Source organism: Thamnophis elegans, unplaced genomic scaffold (genome assembly GCF_009769535.1).
Source record: "Thamnophis elegans isolate rThaEle1 unplaced genomic scaffold, rThaEle1.pri scaffold_46_arrow_ctg1, whole genome shotgun sequence".
Lineage (NCBI taxonomy): Eukaryota > Metazoa > Chordata > Lepidosauria > Squamata > Colubridae > Thamnophis > Thamnophis elegans.
This window is the reverse complement of record NW_022473897.1, coordinates 355,968-378,741: the sequence shown is the minus strand read 5'-3', so window position 1 is coordinate 378,741 and position 22,774 is coordinate 355,968. Positions and strand designations below refer to the sequence as shown.

General features: G+C 38.7%; 1 pseudogene; it reads left to right on the top strand.

The window, feature by feature from the left end:
- LOC116523564 overlaps positions 1–22,774 on the top strand; it is a 35,840-nt pseudogene that overhangs the window by 4,790 nt on the left and 8,276 nt on the right.

Genomic DNA, 22,774 nt, shown 5'->3' with positions numbered 1-22,774 from the left:
TATAATGCTTGAACTTTCTATATCAAAAAGCTTTTTTTTAATTTCTTGATAGGCACCACCTTTTTCTCTATGTAATGATCCTTGTCAGGCAGGATACAGCAAGGTCAAGAAAGAAGGGGAGTCATTTTGCTGCTATGATTGTCTTCCATGTCCAGAGGGGAAAATATCAAAGGAGAAGGGTAGGGAGATTCATAATATAATGGGGATAAGCATATAGTACCTATTAAACAAAAGTGAGATTCAGCCAGTTCGTACTGATTCGGGTGATCTGGTTGTTAACTTTTTGCGCAGTTCGGAGAACTGGCTGAAGTTTTACAAAGGATTGCCTGTGGGACAGAAGATTTGTCTAGAAAAGCATCCAGAAACCAGTTTGATCATAAGTAATCTGAATATTATGTTCCATATTTCCCACAAGTAGATATTTTTAAATTGGACACTTGTAGCATAAGTACATAAGAAGACTTCTTTTATTATTTAGTAGAAACAAATTATATTATCATTGGAATAAATTTGAAGTAGCTGAAATTGCTGTTCACTTGCATTATCACAACCTTCTGCAGTTTCATCTACTATCATTTTCATTTTAGCATTTCTCAGGATGCTGTATTGTGATTTAAGATTGGTCTTCACACTTATGAAGACCTGCAGTTGTCTTTTCAAAATTTAGACACTTGCCAACCAGCATGCATTTATGGTGGTTGCAGTGTCCTGGGGTCAAATGATTATCATTTGTGACGTCTTCAATTGGCTTCCAACAAGCAAAGTGGATTCACTTAACAACCAAGTTTTCTTAACACCTCTGACAAAATAGGTCATAACATTGGGTACAACTCATTTAATGACTGACTCACTTAGCAACAGAAGTGCTATTGTAATTGTGGTTGCAAGTTGAGGATTACCTGTGGAGTTCTAATAGATGGTAGTAACAGGATATGGTTGGTACAATTAAAGAAAGTTGTGTAGAACTTTGATACCTGACTCATGGAGGTGGATTAGATGAGTTTAAATCAGATTTAAATCCAAGTGTCTTGGAGTCCCAGTTTCTCAAGCAATTCCATTTTGCATAAAAAATTTGAAGGTGAGGCAAGTGGCCAGGATGCCAGGTGAGATGCCGCCTGAGGCGAGGCTCCATTGATGTGGTTGAGTCACATTGGGCACACCCACTAAGTCACGTGTTAAGTCACCTACTCAGCTGGTCATTAGGGAAGATAACTGTTTGTTAAATTGTTTGAATCATAGCACTGCTATTATAGTTATACCCAATGGCCCTGAAATGGCCCTGATGAAGATCAGAATGGACAATTTCAATTGAGAATGAATTAAGGGTTCAGTATGAAACTGTCTATAAGCCAGATTTACGTACATCTCTCTTTTCTTCTTTTCCAGACATGGCTGATTGCTCTCTGTGCCCAGATGATTATTATCTAAACCCTGAAAGAAATGTATGCCTTCCAAAGCAGATTAGCTTTTTATCCTATGAAGAACACCTGGGGATCAGTCTTACTGCCCTTTCTCTTTGTTTTTCTTTTATGACCACTTTGGTGCTTAACATTATCATTAAACATAAAGATATTCCTATTGTTAAAGCCAACAACCGGAATCTCACCTACATGCTTCTTGTTTCTCTCCTACTTTCCTTCCTTTGTGTCTTTTTATTTATTGGGAGACCCAACAAAATTCTTTTTTTTTTTTTAATATATATTTTATTATGTTTTCATTCTATACAATCACATATTCACTGTGCTTAATCAGGGCATATAACATTGAATAATAAACACGGCCCTCACTTATATAGAAAATGCCCTCTACAATACAAACCCAGTATACCACCTTGGCCTGCCATACACCCTCTTTCAACCCCCTCCAACTTTCATTCTTCCTTCTCACACACCCCTCTACGCCTACTTCCCCTCCCCTTCTTTCTAACCTTAACCCTATCACTCCCTCTCCATTCCCTCCCTCCCTTCTCCTCCTCCTCTCTCTCACCCTCTCCACCCTCCTTCTTCTTTCACTCGACTCTTTCCTTCGGTATCTATTACCTTCCAGTATATTCGGTTTGTTCTATTTTCGCACTAACATTGAAAAGCCACAGTATACAAATACAATCATGGAATTTAACACATATTGTATTTCCCCCCTCCCCCCTCCCCCTAAATCCCCACCTCCCTTCCCTCCCCCCGACTTCCCAAAGACCATACGTGGTATAATTTTTGAACAATCACAGTCTAAAATATCTCTACATTGAACTCAGCTTCTTACTATTACCCAAATTTTAAACAATTTAAATTATTACTGATACTAAGCATAAGCTATCTGGAGTTTCTTAGTCCCATATTTACTTTTTATGTAATCAATCCACTTTTTCCAGTCTCGTTTATATCTCTCGTTTGAATGTTCTTTGAGATATGCTGAGATTTTGGCCATTTCGGCTAAGTTCATAACTTTCAAAGTCCATTCTTGAATTGTAGGTAAATCTTTCTTCTTCCAATACTGCGCCACCAAGAGTCTTGCTGCCGTTATTAAATACAGAATCAAATTAGTCTCTGCTGCTGTAAAATCAATACATATACCCAGTAAAAACAACTGGGGGGTAAATTTTATCCTTCTTTTAAAGATGTTTTGCAGGATCCACCATATTTTTATCCAAAACGCCTTGACATTACGACATGTCCACCATATATGAAAATATGTAGCATCACAAGAACCACATCTCCAACATTTAGGTTGAACATTTGGATACATAGAGGCAAGATTTTTAGGATCTAGGTGCCATCTATAAAACATCTTATAAAAATTTTCTCTCAAGTTTTGTGCTTGTGTAAATTTCACATTTCTTACCCAGATTCTTTCCCATGTTTCAAGCATTATTGGTTCCTCGATATTCTGAGCCCATTTTATCATACAATCCTTAATCAGTTCCGTTTCAGAATCCATCTGTACTAATACATTATATATCCTCTTTATATGCATTGAGCTTTGATCTCTTATTTGTTTAAACAAATTATCCTCAACTTTTACAAAGCCAATTTTTTGATCTGTTTTCCACCTAGCCTGTAGTTGACCATACTGAAACCACGTTTGAACTACCTTCTCTTCTTTAAGTACCTCTAAAGATTTTAGTTCCATCACCCCTCTTTCTAAGATAAGAAGTTGTCTATAGGTGGTTCTATCGTGTTTTTGTTCTACATTCATATTTTCAATTGCATGTCTAGGAATTGCCCACATGGGCACTTTATCATTTAATTTATGTTGATATTTTTTCCAAACCCGCAATAAAGCATTTCTTAAGATGTGATTTTTAAATTTCTTATCCGTTTTTTTGTTAAATAACAGGTAAGCATGCTAACCATATAACAAGTCATATCCCTCGATATTCAAAATTCTGTCATTAGTTAGGTGAATCCAATCACTAATTGCAGATAATGCCACTGCGTCATAGTATAATTTTAAGTTAGGTAATTTCAATCCTCCTCTTTCACGTGCATCTTGCATTATTTTTATCTTTACCCTCGGCTTCTTTCCTGCCCACACAAATTTGTTGATACCCTTCTGCCATTCTAAAAGATTCGCATCTCTTTTAAGTATTGGTAACATTTGAAAAAGAAATAAAAATTTTGGTAAAATGTTCATTTTTACTGCCGCTATTCTACCCAGCAAGGACAAATGCAGTTTTTCCCACCTTTTCAACTCCAACTGTGTACTATGCCAAAGTGATTCATAATTATACTTGTATAATTTCCCATTTGAGATTAAAATATTAACTCCAAGATATTTAACTTTTTTAACTACCTCACATCTTAGCATCGCCCCCAGTTCTTCCTTCTGTTTGATAGTCATATTTATAGCTATTATTTTGGTTTTTCCTAGATTTATTTTAAATCCTGAGACTTGACCATATTGATTGATCGTATTCAATAATACCCTACTAGTTTCCTGCGGTTGTTCCAATATTATAACCAGATCATCCGCAAATGCACGGACTCTATATTCTTGCTGTCTAATTTTAATCCCTTTTAGACCGCCCAGGCCCCGTATCTTATTCAACAGTATTTCCAAAGTTATAATAAACAATAATGGGGACAGAGGACAGCCCTGTCTTGTACCTTTTTCAATTTGAAAGGAGTCTGTCAGACTTCCATTGACAATGATCTGGGCTGTTTGCTGCTGATATATTGCACCAATTGACCGTAAAAAGCCATCTCCTATCTGCATCTTTTGCAATGTCTTCAGCAGGAATTGCCAATTAACTCGATCAAAGGCTTTCTCCGCATCCAAAAATATAAATGCGGCCGGGATTTGATTGTTCTTTCCCAGGTATTCTAAAGCGTTGATAATTAATCTAACGTTGTCCTTCATCTGTCTACCCTGTATAAAACCAGTTTGATCGGTATGTATCAGTTGCTGAATTACCCCCATTAGCCTATTTGCTAATATTTTAGTAAAAATTTTATAATCTACATTGAGTAATGAAATAGGTCTGTAATTTTTTGGTTGGGTAAGGTCTTGGTCTTCTTTGGGTATCAACGATATGAACACAGTCTTCCACGAAGGAGGCACTTTCCCTCCCGATTGAATTTTATTGAATAGTTCTCTGAGGGGTTCTACCATTTCTAACTGTAGATTTTTATAATAAACAGCTGTTAAACCATCTGTGCCTGGTGCTTTCCCTAACTTTAATTGTTTAATTGCCTGCAAAATTTCCCCAGAGGTTATAGGTTGATTCAGCTTATGCCTATGTTCTTCTCTAACTAGGGGGATTTTCTCTTTATCTAGGTATTTGTCTATATCTCCGTCCTTAATTTTATCCCCTTTATACAACTCTGTGAAAAATTCCCGAAATACCTTTTGAATCTCTTCCTGTTGAAACACTTCCTTCCCTCTGTAACACAATTTGGATACATTTCGAGCTTTCCTTTTTTTTCCTAATCTGATAAGCCAACCACCTACCGGGTTTATTTGCATTGCAGAAAGTATTATGTTTAGCATATAATAAACTAGTAGCTACCTGGTCAGAGATCAGCATATCAAACTGAGATTTTAATATAGCAATTGTTTCCCTAATCTTTGTATCTCCTGGATTCAATGTTAATTCTGACTCTTTCCCTTTAATTTCCTCTTCCAATTCTTTTCGTTTTTGCCCTTGTTTGTGTCTATGTATTTTGTTTATATTCATTAATACTCCTCTCATATACGCTTTGCTTGCATCCCATACATATTCCAAAGATGTACCCTTGTTCATATTGAGAACAAAATATTCCGATAGCAATTTTTTACAATCATTAACATACTTTTCATATCTAAATAAGTTTTCATTCAACCTCCAGGACCTTCTTGGCTGGGCTACCCTTCCCAATTCCATCCAGACTGGATTATGGTCTGAAAGAACTCTCGCCATAATCTTTGTCTTCTTCACCCTACAAAGTAAATCATTTGTAATTAGTATAAAATCAATCCTTGAAAGAGATTGATGTCTATTGGAAAAAAAGGTAAAGTCATATTCTTCTGCATGCCTCTCGCGCCAAGCGTCTCGCAATTCAAAGTCGTCCTGCATGTCAAAAAAAGCTTTGGGTAACTTAGCTCGAAATTTGGTGTTCGGGCGAGCTGTCTTCTTATCTCTTTTGGTGTCGATCACGCCATTCCAGTCACCCAATAATATACAGGACTCAAAGTCCCACTGTACTAATTTAGCGTGGAGATTTCTATAAAATCCATCTTGTTGTTGATTAGGAGCATAAATTCCCAAAAGTAACGTCTTTTTCCCTTCTAAGATTAAATCTAATGCAATATATCTTCCAAAGGGATCTGCTTCAATTAGCTCAGCTTTAATATCTTTTCTTAAATATACTACTATGCCATTTTTCTTTTCCATGGCTGAGGTCGCAAAATGTTGGCCCAGTTTGGGGTTAAGCAAATATTTTTGATCGGTTGATTTGATATGAGTTTCTTGCAAGCAAATTATGTCATTCTTAAACTGTTTGAGATAATAAAATATTTTCTTTCTTTTCTGTGGAGAGTTCAGTCCATTAACATTCCATGTCAAAATCTTAGTTGTCATTTTTGGTTGCCTGAAGCTTTTTTAGAGCCTCCCGCAAGGCCTGTCTCACCTTTGGTTTAGCTCCTCCCACAGCTTCTGAGCTTGTTGCAGTAGCTCCTTGATCAGTGGCCAACGATTGTTGAGATTGTTGCATAGTAGCTTGTTTATCCGTTTGTCTGGTGGTCTTACGGTTGGATCTTTTTTCTTTGACTCCTTGCCCTTCCGGAAGAGGGAGATGATACATTTTATCTGATGGTTGTGTGGTTTGCTGTTTATCTTGTTCGTCTCGTGGTTTTTCACCATATCCCGAAGGTTCAGGGTATCCCATCTTCAGAATCTTATGATAGAAATCACGAGCTTTCCATACAGAGCTGAGACGATATCTTTGTTTGTCCATTGTAACTATAATACCGAATGGGGCATCCCATCTGTACTGTATCTGACGCTTTCTGAGCTCTTCCACCAGAAAAGCATAATCTCTTCTGGCTCTTAGCATCTGAGGTGGTATTTCTTTCAAAACAATCAGGTCCTGTCCACCAATTTGAAGCTTAGTATTGTAAGACTCTTGTAGTATCATATTTCTAGATTCTCTTGTAACAAAGTATATTACCACGTCTCGGGGAAGTTGCCTTTGTTTTGCCGCCCATGAGTTAACACGAAAAATCCTGTCAATCTGCCAATCAAAATTGGATCCCGGTTTTCCCACCAGACGGTCAAAAGCTTCAGAAAACATTTGCTTTAAGTTCTCCTGCTTTTCTTCACGCAGCCCCCTCACTCTTAATGCAAGCTCCATCTGCTTATACTGTATCATAATAATTTGTTTTTCAGCATTGTCAATTTTTTGTTCCACCACTTCAGTTTTGGATATCAGGTTAGTTTTAGCTTCATTGAGAGTTTCTAAATTATCTTCCATTCCAGAAATATATTCTGTTATCACATTTACAATTCCCATCATATTATCATTCATTTTAGTGACCCTGGTATCGAATTTGTCATATAGAACTTCCATCTCATTCCTTATTTCATCTTTGAATTCTTTAAGCATTTCTAGATTCTGTTCTCTGAATTCTTTAAACATTTCTAAGTTCTGTTCTCTGGATTCTTTGAACATTTCCAGAAAAAATTCTTTTGTTAGTACATCTCCACTAGGGGGCATAGATGGTGGGGGCTGCAACTTTGTACCAGGTATGGGAGACGTTTTCGGAGGTAATTTGACAGAGGTTGATTTAGATGCCATTATATTTTAGTTTTAATTATTTATTCTAAATTACTAATCCACTGTGCTATGTGGAGAAAAAGAAATTCCTCCCCCCCCCCTTTTTTTCCTTCCTTTTTTTTTTTTTTCCAAGGGGTTTTACGGAGGATTTCAAAAGAGAAAGTCCGTTTGGAATGTTTGGAATGTCCCTGTATCAACAACAAAGAGCCTTGAAAACTTTAAGGGAGTAGCTCTAATTAAATTATAAGAGATTGTTTCTTTAATTCTGTAGCAGGAAGCCGGAGATAACAAATGCAGAAGCTGTAAACGCCATTTTGAAGACAATTAAACAAAAGAGGTTTTTATAACATTGAAGCTGGTATTTCAGATAGAGAAAGGTTTTCAAAGTTCACAAGTTTGGTCTTTGCTCGTATTGATTTTTAATAGTCTCTTTTCTAAAGATTGTCCTGAGGGGGAGGGGTCCTGTCTAGTGCTGTGAATAACAGCTGCGAAGTTCAGGTCGGAGTTGAATGACTCAGCTTTGGGTTGATCCTCCCCCTCCGTCCACAGCTCACAAAAAAACAAACTGTGAACTTCAAAGAAGATTCTTACCAGCTGAGATTCCTCACTGCTTTTTTCTTGTCTGAAAAAAGAGTTATCTTCTTGATATTGAGTAGATAACGAACCTGAATTCTGGGGGCAGCTCTGTTAAGCTGCCGACGGCGACAGGCCACTCCCCGGAAGTCGGGAGACCCAACAAAATTCTGTATCTCCTTCGTCAACCAGCTTTTGGGCTCATCTTCTCTGTGGCAGTTTCTTGTGTATTGTCCAAGACCTTTGTAGTGGTTCTAGCATTTATGGCCACCAAACCCGGCTCCAAAATGAGGAAATGGGTGGGTGGAAGAATGGTCACTGTTATTCTTTTTTCCTGCTCCCTTGTTCAAACCACTATTTGCATAGTATGGTGGGCAATTTTTCCACCATACCCAGATGTTGATATGAAGTCAATGTCTGAAGGAGTCATCCTGGAGTGCAATGAGGAATCGATCATGTTCTACTGCGTTTTGGGATTTATGGGCCTCCTGGCTATGATCAGCTTCTCTGCTGCTTTTCTAGCTAGGAAGTTACCTGACAGTTTCAATGAAGCCAAATTCATCACCTTCAGCATGTTGGTCTTTTGCAGTGTTTGGCTTTGCTTTGTTCCAACTTATTTAAGCACTAGGGGAAAATATATGTTGGCTGTGGAGATCTTCTCCATGATCTCCTCCAGGATTATTAGTGTGTATCTTTTTTCCCAAGTGTTTTATCATTGTAATTAGACCTGAACTGAACGATAAGTTAATGAAAAGAAAATTATAAATCATCCCTCTTTATATGTGTGTCTGATACTTTTTTCATGTATACATTTAAACCAGAGAGCTTATGGCATGTGCAATTACATAGTGGAATGCAGTGATGGAATTCATTCAGTTCGTACTAGTTTGTTAGAACTGGTAACTAACTTTTTGTTCAGTTTGGAGAACTGGCTGAAACTGGCCCTCCCCTCCGAGTCACTCACTGCCTGACTGGGATGGAGGGAAATCATGTCTTGGCCCCAGTCCTGCAGACAGCTGCAAGAAGCTCCCATCTCAATTTTGCTCAGCTCTTGTTCTTTCTCTCATCAAAGTCGCAGCCTACCTCGATGTCTTCTCCCTCAATGCCTCTTTGCAGCCCCCCCCTTTTTATCTCTTTTATTTTCTTTTTGAATAAACCCTCCATATTGCTGTGAACATCATCTCCACTCTGGTCCATCAGTGTACACTGCATTCTTTTTTTATTTTTTTAAATTTTAAAAACAAACACAACATAAAGAATCCTTCTTCTTTACATACTGTAGAAAGTGTATCAGTTGGTTACAAAAGACTTTTGTGCATCTCTCCCACAGTCATCAAGCATAATTCATATTAACTCAAGTATTTTAACTCAGATATTTATATATGTTACCGTCATCATATTTCCATTTTCATTTGACTATAGTTGTTTAAATGTTCACCCTAAAATATACCAAAATTTAAAACATAACCACATACTGGCATTTCATTTGCTATTTCTAATATCCTTTAATAACACTAAATCCTTATGGCCTATTCTGGTTAAACATCCATAATATTTAGTAACAAAAATTTCTAATCCTCCTTTCCAAATCACTGTTTACAATTTACATCCAATTTCCTTATGGTGTACACACACACACACACACATATATACACATTGTTATCATTATCCCTCCTTTATTTGACTGTATCCTTTATCCTAACATTTTCCCCCTAATAATCAAAGCTTAACTAAATTTAACTTAGTTTTTTTAATTAACCTTTATATATATCCAAAAAATTTCTAATCTTCCTTTCATAGGTATCATTCAATATTCATATCCAATTATTACTTATCATAGCAATACATATGTATACATTATTATCATTATCAATTATTTATTTAACTATATCTATTGCCACTAAATTTCACTAAGTTTAACTAGTTTTTGATTATACACTTTCCTCTATCAACCTGTATCTTTGTAGTAGCAAAACAATCTCATGTTTTCTGCCATTTGTGGTATCAGTCCTCTAATCATCTCCTTAATCAAATTTGCATGGACTTCTCTTTGAAGCTCTTTTCTTATTAAGTCCCTCATATAATTTCGATACCCTTCTTCTGTTTCGTGGATCAGCTTATCGTTAATTATCTGTGGTGTTATCAATGATGTTACTGATAACATTTCTCTCTTTAAATCCATAAATTCTTTTTTCTTCTTCTTCTATGTCTTGCCATCTGAGGTAGAGTTCCCATCCATCTAACTCCCCATTTCCATATTCCACTCTTTCCATTTCCAGACACAGACCATTCACCATCGATGTCAACAGATTTGATTTCTTCATGATCATTTTTCTCTTTGGTGTTTAGGACTGTAACCTCCACTTTTTCCACTTGATAAACATCTCCAACTTCTTCATCATATTTTGCTGTTAAATGCTCTAGGTTTTCCAACTTCTTTTCCATTCTCTCAGATGTATTTAATAATTTCTGAATTTCAAACATTATCTTTTGTAAACTTCTTTCTGCTGTTGAAATTGTGCCATTATATCCAGCTGACAAACACTGCTGGTCTGGCTTGGAAGGTTTTTACAAGATTAAGCATAAATTCACAATAAGGTCTTATTTTCACTTTTCTCTGGTTAAAGATATACTTCAAAGGAACATCTGTATGCTTTTCTTCTTATCACTCTCTATAAACAAATAGTGAGGCTTTGAAGTGCCAAGCCAGAGTAATCAGTGAGGAAAGTAAAAGTGTTTTGTTTCCAATACAAAAAACCTCCAGCCTCCGAGTAGCAGTGTTGTTTTTCCCTCTGTTGTTACAATTTTCTTTGTTTCCTTTTGTATCAGCTGAAAACACTTTATCTTTCCGTTTCCTTCCATTTCGGAGCCGTCTCAACCTCATCATCCTGGGGGCTGTGCTTTTGTCGCCAGCTAAAAGAACTTCTCCTGGATCAATCAGGGACTTTGCAGTGTCCCTGAGATCAGCAGGATGTATTCTTCCCATTCACCATCTCTGCAGGACAGTTTAGGTCCATTTGGACCACCCAGCAGCAAAAGTGTCGGCGGCGATCTCAGAGCTTTGAGATCACACGTCGTCTCGTTGTGACATTGGCTCCTCCTCTCTGGGTGCATACTGCATTCTGATTGGTTAAACCATCTTACAGCTCCCTATATAAAGAACTGTCAAACAGCAGCTCAGCTGTTGCCAGCAGCTGAGAGGCCATGTATTAGCTGCTTCATTCGGCAACCATTTGTTAGAAATAAACCCTATTAACTTTATGTTCCATTTCGTCTTCTTTCTTTACCCACCAATCTCAGTACACAACAACAGGTGATGAAGGTGGGATCATGAATGAGGCAACAGAATGGATGAACTGAACGAGCTGAGTAAGACAATTCACTGACAATCTGAGAGCTGAAGCACAAGAAGAGCTGAATGAATCATTCAATTAATGATGAGAAGTTGTGCCTGTCAAATGTTTTCCCCTCAGACAGATCAGTTTAAACTTCCAAGCCATCAGCATGGCTATGATAAATATGTTTGTGGCATTTAACCCAGCTGCTGAAACATGGGATGGTCATATAGTGCGTTTTGAATTATTTTTTTTTAGTAGCCAACAACTATGAAGAGCTGCCTAATACCTGTAAACAAGCTTATTTTCTAAGCTTTTGTGGCAGTGAAATACTTGAGACAGCCCAGGCTCTAGTTGCCCCACAACTAGTGGTTTCAGGGCCCTGGGATGTATTACTGTCCAAGCTGAGGGACCATTATGCACCAGCTCCATCTCACATTGCCCGCAGACATGCATTTCATCATAGGAACCAGGCTGAGAGCGAATCTATCAGCCAATTTGTGACAGCCCTCAGATCAGCAGCCCTGTATTTTCAATTTAGGGATTTGGACAACGTCCTTTTAGATAGAGTTGTCTGTGGAGTGAGAGACTTCCACCTACAATGCAGCCTTCTGGCCAAGCCAGACCTGATGATCCAGGCTGTGCTGGATGAAGCCTGAGCTGCAGAGATGTCAGAACTGTCACTGGCTAAACTCCAAAGGAAGACCAACTCCACCACATCTTTCAAGCCTATTGATGTGCATTACGAAGAAGCAACCCCGGAGTTCTGATGGATGAGGACCTCAACCACCTAAAGGCTGCACCAGGGAAGGGTCAGTTTGGTGAGAAAAACTTTAATCAAATGACCTGTTGAGGCTGTGGGAGGAATCACCTTAGGACAGCTTGCAGGTTTAAAAATGCTAGCTGTCTATAATGTGGTGGAAAGATCACTTAGCAAAATTCTGTAAGGCTGCCCAACCAGCCACCATTTTTCCTGGGGGTAAAACTGTCCCCAAAAGACAGCAAAGGTATAGCCCCAAGTGTAGTGAGGACTGTTTTGCAATTGTAAAGGAGCCAGCTGAAACAGTCATTGGCCAAGCAAGCCTAATTCCAGGGAAAAAGATTTACTTGACAGTGCAAATTGAAGGAGTGCCCTTCACCTCATGTGGAGGTTGATTCGGGTTCAGCCTTGTTGTCCTGTAGCACCATTAAAAGGCTGGTGCCCAGGATATCAAAGAGATGGATGAAACCATGTTCGTTGAGGCTTAGAGACTATCAGGGAAATGGAATTCCCATCCTTGGCACTTACAAATTTAAAGAGGAATTTAAAGATTTTGTGGGCCGACTTCAGCTTGTTATAGTCGAAGGAACCTTCCCTATCCTTTTGAGTCTCAACTGGTTCAGGTCCCTGGGACTTGGTATCAGTGGAGTCACTCAGAATTGGATTTGCTTACTAAAGAATTTGCAACTGTTTTCGTAGGGTAAATATACAGGACCCCCATCACCTTCAATTTGGACCCCCAAATCACCCCTATACATTTGAAGCCACATCAGGTGCCATTCGCGCTCTGTGGAAAAGTGAATGGCTTATAGCCCAAAGCATCCTAGAGCCCACTGGCCACACGAAGTGGGAGATGCCCCTTGTCATGCCTCTAAAGGCTGATGGGTCAGTATGCTTGTGCACAGATTATATGTGCACACTCAACCTTGGTTTGAAAGAGAGTGCTTACCCACTCCCAGTGGTGCAACACCTGTTGCACTCACTGGGCAAAGGGAAATTTTTCACAAAGTTAGATTTGGCCCAGGCATACCATACCCTGTGGATGACATTACCACTGAAGCTCAGATGATAGTCATGCACCAGGGAGCCTTCAGGTGCCGCTGACTCCAATTCGGAGTCCATGTGGCTCCAGGGATATACCAGAGTCTCATGAAAAGGTTGATGCAGGGGATACTAGGCACCATCTCTTATTTTGATCACATCCTGGTTTCCACTGCCAATCGCACAGACCTCCTACAGCACTTGAGGCTAGTGCTAGGTCAGTTTAAGGACATAGGGCTCAAGTTGAAAAGGGGAATGTACCACTTTGCAGTTCCCTGGGTAGAATTTTTAGGACTCCTTTAGGATGTTGTAACACTCCAACATGTTTCTGATCGAAGAGCTATGCAACCTAGTGACAGTAAAGGACATCGCAAAGCCCTCAATGAAAGACCATGTGTTGTCCCATGTATTTGACTGGGTTGAGGTTAAAAGTGGGTGTCCACAGGGACCAGTAAACTCAGAGTTTCGACCCTTTAAAATTAGGTAGAATGAACTCTCAGTGAATCAGGGATGCCTGCTATGGGGAAACCAAGTCATTATACTCATGACACTACAACAAGCAATTCTGACCGTCTTACATGAGGGTCAGCCTGGAATTGTAAGGATGATGGTGTTGGGCCGAAGCTATGCCTGATGGCCCAACATGGACCAGGCCATAACTGAGTGGGTTTCAGAGTGCTCTCAATGCCAGAAAGCCAGACCAGCAACCCCCAGGCCTCCGTTAGGAATTGGAAAACCTCTCAGAGACCATGGACCTGGCAGGCCCTTTCCAGGGAAAGAATTTCCTTGTTCTAGTGGATGCATTCTTTAAATGGGTGGAAGTCATCCTCATGGCCTCTACCACCTCAGAAGCCATAACCCAGGCCTTGTGGAAGTGTTTTTAGCAGCCCAGGGAATCCACCACACTCTAACAACCCCTTTCCATCCATCCAGTAATGGACAGGCTGAAGGAACAGTGCATTTGGCCAAGGACTCTTTAAGGGAAAATGGGTCCAGGGGATGGGCATACCAAGATGGCCTGGTACCTCTTACTGCAGCACATGACACCGTGCCTCCTAACAAATCACAGCCCTGCCACGGTTCTTTGCCGACCAATGAAGGCAGACTAAGAAGATCCGGGCAAGTCCAGAATCGCCCGGAATATCTAAAGGACTATGCATGTGTGATGCTAGGTGGGAAGGAGTGCTGAGTACATAGTCTCTGTTAGGTAAGCTCCTCGTTGGGAGAGTGAGTGAAGCGTTGTGAGAGTAGTGTTGGAGAACACACACAAACCAGCATACAGAGACACTGCAGTTTAAATAGGCTTTTACTTTCATGGAAATAGAGGTATCCATCAAACAGTCCAAGTCATACACAGTTAAGACAGTCAGTCATCAATGTCTTTCAGTTAAGGGATAATCCAAATAACATAGTCTATAATCATACAAACAGTCCGGTATACAAAGTTTACTAGCAGTTGCAAAACTTACAATAGCTCACGCTGATCACTATATGGCACTTCTAAAAGCCAGCTTCCAAACACTCAGATCAGATCAGCATCTAACAGTGATTCTGGCTCCATCTTATGGTCGATTGAGGAAACAGCAACCAATCACATTTACAACATGATTTAAAGAAACAAGTACAGCATTGTTACCTGATTTATATATTGCCAACCCAACCATTAGATTATATTCCTAACAGTCTCCACTCTGGTCCACCTGTGCATGCTGCATTCTGATTGATTAAATCATCTGACAGTTCCATATATAAAGAGCTGTCAGACAGCAATTCAGCTGTTGCTGACAGCTAAGAGGTCATGTGTTAGCTGCCTCATTCAGCAAAGGTAAGGTAACAGCATTCTGTGTGCCTTTGGCATTTAGCCATGCCAGCCACATGACCACAGAGACATCTTCTGACAGTGCTGGCTCTTTGGCTTTTGAAACAGAGATCAGCACTGCCCCCTAGAGTTGGGAATGACTAGCACATATGTGTGAGGGGAACCTTTACCTTTAGAAGCGATGTGCATAAGTGCACTAACGTGCCTATTGTTCCTGTCATTGTATTTTTTTCTTTTATTCTTGTTCTCATTTTTGTTTGACAAATTCTAATAAATAAATAATAAATAAATATTTTAAAAATAATATTTCACTACTTTTTATAGCCCATTCTCTGCCATTGTAAAGTAGACCCAATAACATTCTTTTCATGTTACTTATTTCCTTTAGCTGAAGAGACACATATGACTATCTCCTCTATAATTATCAGATTAACTATGATTCCCACTAGATCTCCAGATTATCAGGTGCCAAATTGAGTTTATTATTTACTACAACAATCAAATCTGGATCTGAATGCTCTATCAGATTCACCACTGATAAAGAAGAGAGTAACATTCTGTTTTCAACCAAACTTGTCAAGACATGGTATTTGGTGATGCTCAAATTGTAGATATCGGGTTATGTCGTTTATAAAACTCTGTTCAACACTGGTTGTTGGTGTCCTTCCATACCCAATTTCCAGTTGCAACAATTTCTGGCACCTATTCATAAGAGACAAACAACTAAGGTTCTAGCACAGTGTTGAGTGACAGCAGACTGCGCTACACAAAGGCACAAAATTAAATGCCAATGCAAAAGATAATTTTAGTATGCAACAGAAGAATGTCACGCAAGATGGTGATGACCATGGTTTCAATATTAGTATCAATGCCTGAAACAGCATGCAAATTTCCTATTCTTAACTGCAACATTATTAAGCCTCTTCCTATTCTTCACAAGTACAGTCATCCTGGAGATATCATCATTGCTGGAATTGTCTCTCAAGTCTACACTTTTTCCAGTCCAATTCTCTTTGACCGTCATCCTTCAAATGAACTTCAAGATGAAGTGATGTAAGCTTCTCTTTTATTCTGTGAAATGAATTCTGCTCCAACAGTCATTCACCCAATGCAAGGGTAATTTACTTTCAAATGTCAGAATATATTATATTCACATGTGCCTTCGTCTATTTTAAAATATCTTCTTTTTTATTTGGTTTAATTAGCTAATTCTTATTGACTTATTCATTATTCATTTCTGGCTGCCCAACTTACAGTTGTGACTTTTTATTATTAACAACTGTCAGGTTACTATGTTAATCTTAGAATAAGCAATGAACAAATGTGGTCAACTGAATTTAGCTGTCTGTAACAGTCACTGTAATCTAAAGATCCCATTGTCAGAAGTCACTTTTTCCCCCTGACTTCAAGCTACCAAAACTTCTTTAACTGCTTTAAACAGAAACCTCTATTTTGAAGTTGGTTTGGAGAACATGAATTCATTTAAACTAAAGGCAAAGCCATTTTTTCCTGGAGTGCAGAGAAAACCAAAAGCATGTCTGCTGAACTTATTTATTTGTTTATATTTTATTTATTTCCTGGAATCATACCGATATTTTCTTTTTATATTTTAATTTTGTATGTTCACAGCATAGTAAAACACACTTTATCAAATGATACTGAAACAAAATTGAAAACAAGTATTGCATTATTTAATAAAACAAAACCAAGGATAATTTTCATGACAGGGTTCTCTTTCAGAGTTACCAAAATGTTCTAGCCCTGGTGTTTGCTGTGGAGGAGATCAATGAAACCCTTCAGATGTTACCTAACCTCACATTTGGGTTCAATATCTATAACAGTAATTTCAGTCCAAGTAGAACTTTCTTGGCCTCAATGGAGCTTCTCTTCACACACAGCACATTCATCCCAAACTACAAGTGTGGCTTTGGAAACATTCCTGTAGCAGCAATTGGAGGACCTTCACATGGCAAACATTTTGAGCATCTACAAAATTCCACAGGGAATCCAAGATTCAGAATATAAATGTCAGTTTTCATGAGATTGCCATTCTTGTGTTTGGAAAATGGAAAAGATGAAGTAAAGGAGCATGGAAAATGTGTCAATATGGTGATAGGCATTAAGGGTTTAGTGATCCTTCCACCTGAAAAACTAGTTTTGAAGGATTTCTACTATATCTATACATGAACCAAATGATGGTTATTTATTTTCAGAAATAGTTTATTCCAGGTTTCATTCATATCAATCTAAAGATAGACCACTTGTCTGCCTCTCTGTGACTCTCTCTCTTTTTCCAGTTTCATGAAAAGAAGGACTAGGGGAGACATGATAGCAGTATTCCAATATCTCAGGAGTTGCCACAAAGAAGAGGGAGTCAAACTATTCTCCAAGGCACCTGAGTGTAGAACAAGAAGCAATGGGTGGAAACTAATCAAGGAGAGAAGCAACTTAGAACTGAGGAGAAATTTCCTGACAGTTAGAACAATTAATCAGTGGAACAGCTTGCCTCCGGAAGTTGTGAATGCCCCAACACCGCAAGTCTTTAAGAAGTCCTCTGCTCAGGCAGGAGGCCCTACACCACTTCAGAGAAATGGTTATCCAACATCTTCTTAAAGACTTCCGGTGTTGGAGCATTCACAACTTCTGGAGGCAAGCTGTTCCACTGATCAATTGTTCTGTCAGGAAATTTCTCCTTAGTTCTAAGTTGCTTCTCTACTTGATTAGTTCCCACCCATTGCTTCTTGTTCTGCCTTCAGCTGCTTTAGAAGCTAAGCTGTCACCTCCCCTTCTTTACCACAGTCCCTTTGATATTGAAAGACTGCTAGCATGTCTCCCCTAGTCCTTCTTTTCATTAAACTAGACATACCCAGTTCCTGCAACCGTTCTTCATATGTTTCAGCCTCCAGTCCCCTAATCATCTTTGTTGCTCTTTTCTGCACTCTTTCTAGAGTCTCCACATCCTTTTTACATCATGGCGACCAAAACTGAATGCAGTATTCTAAGTGTGGCCTTACCAAGCCATTATAAAGTGGTATTAACATTTCATGTGTTCTTGATTCTATCCCTCTGTTTAGGGGAAAAAATTTAGAGAAAAACTATTAGAATCTGGAAAGTGTGTCATTACTGAAACCAAAGGACAGGAACAAATAAGCATAGTTGTTATTGTTGTTTGTTGTTTTTAAATTCCACTAGCTCACATATGGATCTGCTCCAGTAACAAATAAAAGTGTTTTTTTACAACAAATGTTTCCAAATGAGGCCTTACAGCACAAAGGAATCCTCCAGTTGCTGCAGCATTTTAGGTGGACATGGATTGGTGTTCTTTCTGGGAAAGATGATGCAGGAGACAAATTGGTCCGGGATGCACTCCCCATGTTTTCTCAGCAAGGAATCTGCTTTGATTTTATAGAAACATTCCCTAGTCTGGCATTTTACAGTGATTTTATGGAAGTGATGGATAAAGGACTTGAAGTGTACAAAGTCATCATGAAAGCGTGGCCAATGTGATCATTGTGTACGGCAAGATTCAGACTATGACCTTTTTAAAATCATTTCTCCGTTTTGCAGAAGTGGAAGACATACCTGTGCGCACCAAAATCTGGTTAATGCCAGCACAAATGGATTTTGCAACAGTATCCTTTAACATACACTGGGATATAAGTTTCATCCACGGTGCTTTATCTCTTGCTGTTGTTGAAAACTGTTTTATTTCATTTTCATTTTCATTTTATACAATCACTTATATACTGTGCATTTAAAAAAAGCAATAAACACAACTCATCTTCCACCATGGAAAACCAACATAACACTTCAATCCTCCATACACCCTTTCTTCTCCCCCTCCAACTTTCATTTCTCCCCTCCAGCATTCCCCTCTTCTACTTCCCCTCCCCCTCAGACATTCCTTTCTCCCCTTCCCTCCATCTCACCCTCCTTACATTCCCCTCTCACTCCCTCTTTACTTCTCCCTCTTCTTTCCCTCTACTCCTCACTTCGGTGTATTTCTACTATTCATTAATCTATTCAATTTGTATTTTACACTAAAATTGAAAAAAAAAGAGAAAAAAAGGAAAATAAAAGGAAAAGAGAAAAAAAAGAAAAAAGAGCAACAGTATACAAGTGCGTTCTTATTGTTTTAAAAATTGAAACTATATTTCCACCCTCCCCCCCTCCCCCCCGTAAACCCCCCTCCCTAACCCCCTTCCGACTTCCCAGGTCCCATACCCGGCATAACTCTTTATCAAGCACAGTCTAGAGTATATTAAAACCAAATAGATTAAAAATTAAAAGATAAAAGATAAAGGAAAAAAGAAGGGAATAAAAAAAAAACAAAAAGAGAAAAACGGGAAAAATCAATAAACTCTCTACATTGAGCTCAGCTTCCCATCATTATTAAAACTTAAACAATGTACATCATTCCTAATCTCAGTTAATTTATTACTTGCAGGATTTCAAACTATGTTGAAACCAAGTAGGTTAATCAAATGGAATTCTACTCTAGCTAGGGGCCTTATCTCTTTATCTAAATATCTGTCCATTTCCAAACCTTTAATTTGTCCCCTTTACCTCCTTCTCTATAAAGCAATTTAAACACATCTCAAATACTTCTCTCGGTTTCCTTTTCCAACTCCTCTCATCCTGCCTCTACCCGTGTCCATATATATATTTTATTTTCATCCGTACTCCTCTCATATTTGCTCCGCCTTCCTGCGAACTCTCTGGGTATATCCTTCCAAACATTATATTCAAATAACAGTTTATATAAAAATCAACTTACTTTCTGGCTCAAAATAAGCTCTAATTGAACCTTCACTACCCTCCCATCTACACCACACTTCCCAACTCCATTCAACCTAAACCACAATCCAAGAACATCACGATCTCCGCCCTCCTCACCCTAGAGAATAAATCATAAACAATTTAAATAAAAGTTCAAAGTTATCCATCAAGTCTTTTTTTAAGTCCCATACAATATATTTTCCGAGGAAATCAGCATCACTTCTTTCAGCCTTAATGTCTCTTCATCGGTATACAACTACCATTTTATACAAGACAGAAATCACAAAGTATTATTCAAGTTAAAAATTAAGCAAATGTTTTGGAAGCATAACTAAATCCTTGTTCTCTGCTCTTCTGCCCTTCCGGAGGGGGAAAGCGATACCTCCCACCTTGTAGTTGTGTGTTTTGTTGTTTCTCTTCTACTTCTCCTTGTCTTTCTCCAAGTCCGGGTAATTCAGGAAGTCCCGCCTTCAGGATCTTGCAATAAAAATCTCGGGCTTCCCAAAACAGAGTTGAGGCGATGTTTTTGGTCATCAAATGTAACTGTAATACCAAATGGCACTTCCCATCTATACTGTATCTGAGAATTTCTGAGTTCTTTAGTTAGAAAAGCATAGTCTCTCCTGGCTCTTAACATTTGGGGTGGTATTTCTTTGAAAACGATCAAGTCCTGTCCATCAATTCGCAGCCTGTTATTATAAAACTCTTGTAATATCGCATTTCTGGATTCTCTTGTAGCAAAATATATAATTATATCTCTCGGAAGCTGTCTCTGTTTTGCTGCCCACGAATTATGGCGGTAAATTTTTTGGATCTGCCAATCAAAGTTGAGTCCCGGACTTCCCACCGAACGACTGAAAACCTCAAAAAAGGTCTGTTTCAAATTCTCCTCTTCGTTTTCACGCAATCCCCTAACTCTTATTGCAAACGCAGTCTTCTTATAATTTGTCATAACAAGTTGTTTTTCTGCGTTTTCAACTTCCTGTTGCAACATTTCAATTTTAGATGTCAGGTTAGAATTAGCTTCTTCCAAAAGCTCCAGTTTATCCTCCATTCCAGCAATATAATCTGTCATTACAGTTATGACCCCGATCATATCCTCCTTTGTTTGAGCAATCTTGGCATCAAGTTTGTCACATAAGTCCAAAATAAGTTGCTTCATTTCCTCTCTAAATTCTTTAAGGGTTTCAAAAAGAAATTCTTTCGTTAACAAATCTCCAGTAGAGGGCGTAGAAGGCAAGAGCTGCGGCTTTATCGCAATTGCTTGGGATGTATTGTTAAAAAATCGTTTAGATTGCTTTGACTTCGGAGCCATTATAAAAAGGAAACAAACAAAGTCTCTGCTCACCTTGATTTAGGATAAGATACTTTCAATAAACTTTTGGCAGTTCGTAAAAAGAAGTCTTCAAGAAAACAGGGCTGGTTAAATATGTCATGTATCAAATGCGGAAGCTATAAAATCGCCATTTTGAAAAGCAGTTAAACAAAGGAGTTTTTTATAAAATTGAAGCTGGTATTTTGAATAATAATTAAAAAAAAGGGGTTCTCAGGAATGGTCGCTGCTCGGATTGATTTTAAATAACTTAGTTTCAAAAAATTGTCCTGAGGGGGGGGGGTGTAAACCTGCCTTGAGCTGAAAAAAACAGCTGAGAAGATTTGGCCGGAGTAAAAAAAAAACCCAGCTTTTGTTGAACCCTCTTCTCCGTTCACAGCTAACAAAAAAAAGCTGTGAACTACAAAGAGGATCCTAACGACTGAGTTCCTCCCTGCTTCTTTCTTGCCTGAAAGAAGAGATATCTATAGATCTTGTAGATATACGAACCAAAACTCTGAGGGCAGCTCCGTTGAGCCACCGGCGACGGCAGCCCCTCCCCCGGAAGCCTATCTCTTGCTGTTAAGTCAAAGAAAGTATTTGGATTTCAGGAGTTCCTTCAGAGCAGAAATCCAACCACAGAAAGGGGTGATGGCTTTCTTAGAGATTTTTGGGAACAGGTGTTTGATTGCTCATTTCTCAACTCTAAGAAGGGAAAAGGCACTGAGAGAATTTGTACAGGAGAAGAGAAACTGGAGAGACTTCCTACGTCTGCTTTTGAACTTAGCATGAGTGGCTACAGCTACAATGTGTACAATGCTGCCTATGCTGTGGCACATGCTTTGCAGTCAATGCGTTCCTCTAAATCCCAGCAAAGAAATTGGATGGACTTGGGGAAACAGTCATTTCAGGACCTACCATCATGGCAGGTAATATATAGAGCAGAGAACTTCAGGAAAACCTATATTAACTATGGTTGTTAATGTCAGGTTTCCCCCAAAAAAATGCCCTAATTGATTCATGAGCCTTGGACCAAACTTTAAAAGAAAATTAGTCATTTATTAGGAGAATTTATTTTTGGCAAGATCTTTTCACAGTCAGATCTAAGCTTTGTTTGAGTTATAGCTGAACTTTACCCCTGTTCCTTCCCTCCCCTCAGTCTGTGTCATGAATCACATTCCCCAATGAGGTGCCTGCTACAGTAATCTGAGATCCGACTTTAGCCAAAAGTGTGCATGGAACGTGCTCGCCCACTTCTCTCACTATGACAACTTTAGAAGTTGACAGTCAATTTTAACTTAAAAATGTTTTTCCCCCTAAAGAACTAGTTGCTATCATATTTACATGATCAATTTTGAATTATTTCATCTGCAAAAGAATTCCACAGGTATATGGAGGGCTACTATATATAAAGGAGAGAGAATGAGAGAGAGCAGGGACCTCTAGTATTTATAGAACAAATGCAAAGAACACAGTAAACTAAGTGGTGGGATCCTCCCTGTTTAACAACCAGTTAAGAACTAGTTCAGTGATTGTGCGATTTGCTCAGTAACAATGAAGAACTTGGAAAACGTATTCAAATGCCATGATGTGCTTAAAAATCAAATTCATGCAAAACATGGTATTCCCTCTGAAACTCTATGAAAGTGTTGGTTATAGCTTCTGGCAACAAGTCAGTTATGTCCCAATTGCTAAGCTAGAAAACTTCTGATTTCTACTTGTACGGGAGAGCACTGTTTATGATGGAAAATTGAAAAATATCTGCTGAGGGCATATGGTGTAGTGATTAAAGCATTTGCCTAGAAACTAGGAGCATTCTAATACTTCCTTAGGTGTGAAAGCTGTCTGGGTAACCTTGGGTCTGCTTTTCATTCGTTTAATGAAAAAAAGGACTAGGGGAGACAT